We start from the raw sequence: 3,631 nt of genomic DNA, 5'->3' as shown, positions 1-3,631 counted from the left end.
ATGAAAAAGTGAGCAAATTATTTGAATAGATATTTATCAAAAAAAAATCTAAATGAAAAAGAGGCATATGAAAACGTGCTCTAATTCACTGCTCACCAGAGGAATGCAAATCAAAACTACAGCGAGATATTATTTCACTCCAGTTAAATTGACTCTTATCCCAAAGACAGGCAATAACAAATGCTGGAGAGGATGTGGAGAAAAGGGCACCCTTGTACAGTTGGTAGAAGAACAGTTTGGAGGTTCCTCAACAAATTAAAAATAGAGCTGCCATAAAACCCAGCACTTCCACTGCTGGGTATGTACCCAAAAGAAAGAAAATCAGTATACTGAAGAGATATCTGCACTCCCCTGTTTGTTTAAGCCCTTTTCAAAGCAGCCAAGATTTAGAATCAACCTAAGTGACCATCAACAGTTAAGTAAATAAGGAGAATATGGTATATACACACAAAGGAGTAGTATTCAGCCATGAGAAAATGTGATCCTATTATTGACAACAACATGGACGAAACTTGAGGTCATTATGTAAAGTAAAATAAATCAGAATCAGAAAGACAAACTTTACAATTTCTCAGTTGTATGTGGGACCTAAACATCAAAATAATTGAACTCATGGAGATAGAGAGTAGAAGGATGGTTACTAGAGGCTGTGAAGGGTAGTGGGGATTGTGAGGGAAGTAGGGATCAGTAATAGGTACCAGAAACTATTTATAAAGAATGAATAAAAGGTAGTGTTTCATAACACAACAGGGTGACTATAGTCAGTACAAATTTACTTGCATATTTAAAAATAACTAAAAGTGTATAATTTGATTGTAACACAAATAACAAATACTTGAGGAGAATATAATTGAATCATGGAGACAATTTTCTCCATGCTGTTCTAGTAATGGTGAGTGAGTTCTCATGAGATCCGATGGTTTCATAAAGGGCTTACCCCTTTGCTCAATATTAATTCTCCATCCTGCTGCCCTATGAAGGAGTGCCTTCCACCATTATTATAAGTATCTGAGGATTCCCCAGTGATACAGAACTGTGAGTCAATTAAACCTCTTTTTCTTATGTGTTACCCAGTCTTCGGTATTTCCTTATAGCAGTGTGAGAATGGACTAATACAGGAAATTTGTACCAGGAGTGGGTGCTGCTATAAGGATACTCAAAAATGTGAAAGTGACTTTGGAACCGGGGAGAAGGCAGAGTTTGGAACAGATTGGAAGGCTAAGAAGACAAGAAAACAGAGGAAAGTTTGGAGCATTCTTGTTATGAGCAATCAGAAGAAGACAGAAAGACGGAGGAAAGTTTGGAATGTCCTAGAAACTTGTTGAATGGCTTTGACCAAAATGCTGATAGTAATAGGAGCAATGAAGTCCACGGTGAGGTGGCCACAAATGGAGACAAGGAACTTGTTGGGAACTGGAATAAAGGTAATTTTTCCTATGCTTTAATAAAGAGACTGATAGTATTTTGCCTCTGCCCTAGAGATCTGAGGAAAGTTGAAGTTGAGAGACATAATATAGGGCATCTGGCAGAAGAAATTTCTAAGTGGCAAAACATTCAAGAGGAAGTAGAGCATAAAAGTTTGAAAAATTTGCAGCTTGACAATGTGATATAAAAGAAAATTTCATTTTCTGGGGAAAAATTCAAGATGGCTACAGAAATTTGCTTAAGTTACAAGGAGTCAAATATTAATGACTAAAACAATGGGGACAATGTCTCCAGGGTATGTCAGAGACCTTCACGGTTGCCACTCCCATCACAGGTCCAGAGGTCTAGGAGGGAAAAATGGTTTTGTGTGCCAGGCCTAGGATCCCCCTACTCTATGCAGCCTTGGAACATAGTGCCCTGTGTCTGAGCTGTGTCAGCTCTAGTCATAGCTAAAAGACACAAAAGTACAGCTAGGACCACTGCTTCAGAGGATGCAAGTCCCAAGCCTTGGCAGCTTCCACATGGTGTTGAGCCTGTAGATGCATAGAAGTCAAGGATTGAGGTTAGAGAACGTCAACTTTGATCTCAGAGGATGTATAGAAATGCCTGGATGTCCACACAGAAATTTGCTGCAAAGGCAGAGCCCTCATGAAGAAACTCTGCTAAGGCAGTTCAGAAGGGAAGTGTGGAATTAGAGCCCCCATACAATTCCCACTGGGGCACTGTCTAGTGGAGCTGTGAGAGGAAGGCCACAATCCTCCAGACCCCAGACTGCTAGATCCACTGACAGCTTGCACTGTGCACCTGGGAAAGCCACAGGCCATTTTCTCCTATTTAGAATTGATGTGTTTACTCAATGCCTGTACCCCACATTGTATCTAGGAAGTAACTAATTTGCTTTTAATTTTACAGGTTCATAGGCAGGTGGGACTTGCCTTGTATCAGATGAGACATTGGACTTAGACATTTGGGTTAATGCTGGATTAAGTTACGACTTTGGGGGACTTTTGAAAGGACATGATTTTGTTTTGAAATGTGAGGACATGAGATTTGGGAGGGGCCAGTAGTAGAATGATGTGGTTTGGCTCTTTGTCTCCACTCAAATCTCATCTTGAACTGGGACCAGATGGAGATAACTGAATCATGGGGGAGGTTTCCCCCTTGCTATTCTTAAGGCAGTGAGTAAGTTCTCACAATATCTGATAGTTTTATAAAGGCTGTCCCCCTTTGCTTGGCACTCATTCTCTCTACTATGTCCTGTGAAGAGGTGCCTTCTGCCAGGATGGTAAGTTTCCTGAGGCCTCCCCATCCATGCGAGTCAATGAAATCTCTTTTCTTTATAAATTATACATTCTCAGATATTTCTTCATAGCAGCAAGGGAATGGGGATGGGGATGGTTTGGGGATGAAACTGCTCTACCTCACATAATCAAACACTAGATTTTCTTTTTCTTTTCTTTTTTTTTTTTTTTTTTTTGAGAAAGAGTCTTGCTCTGTTGCCCAGGCTGGAGTGCAGTGGCTGGATCTCAGCTCACTACAAGCTCCACCTCCCGGGTTTACGCCATTCTCCTGCCTCAGCCTCCGGAGTAGCTGGGACTACAGGCGCCCACCACCACGCCTGGCTAATTTTTTGTATTTTTTTAGTAGAGACGGGGTTTCACCATGTTAGCCAGGATGGTCTCGATCTCCTGACCTCATGATCCACCCGTCTCGGCCTCCCAAAGTGCTGGGATTACAGGCTTCAGCCACCGCGGCTGGCCTGTACAGCCTATTCTTTAAACACAAAAAGCCAGGGGAAAGCCGAACGCAGTCCCCCACTACCACAAATTATGCAGTCGAGTTTACCACATTTGGGGAAATCACAGGGGTCAGCACATCCGGAGTGCAATGGATAAGCCTCGCCCTGGGAAAACCACCTTCGTGATCATGGTATCTCCCCTGCCAAGTGAGTATCAAACACTATATTTTCATAAGGAACATGCAACAATCACATATGCAGTTCCCAGTAGGGTTAGTGTTTCTATGAGAATCTAATGTGACTATTGATCTGACAGGAGGGGGGCTCTGGTGATAATACTCGCTTGCCTGCTACTCATCTCCTGTTGTGTGAACTGGTTATTAACAGACCGTAGACCAGTACTGATCCATGGTCAGGGATTGAGGACTCCTGCTGTAGAGTCACACATTTACATGTAAACACTGATTT

At 42.0% G+C, this 3,631-nt stretch overlaps 1 non-coding gene across 1 annotated transcript; it reads right to left on the bottom strand.

The window, feature by feature from the left end:
- Window positions 1-3,215: 3,215 nt before the first annotated feature.
- LOC111538106 lies at window positions 3,216-3,378 on the bottom strand. The gene has a single exon (XR_003306910.1). It is a non-coding gene; the product is annotated as a U1 spliceosomal RNA (small nuclear RNA).
- Between the last annotated feature and the right edge of the window lie 253 nt (window positions 3,379-3,631).

The sequence above is a fragment of the Piliocolobus tephrosceles genome, chromosome 5 (assembly GCF_002776525.5).
Source record: "Piliocolobus tephrosceles isolate RC106 chromosome 5, ASM277652v3, whole genome shotgun sequence".
Taxonomy (NCBI): Eukaryota; Metazoa; Chordata; class Mammalia; order Primates; family Cercopithecidae; genus Piliocolobus; species Piliocolobus tephrosceles.
Note: the sequence above shows the minus strand (reverse complement) of the source record. Positions and strands in the feature narration are given on the sequence as shown.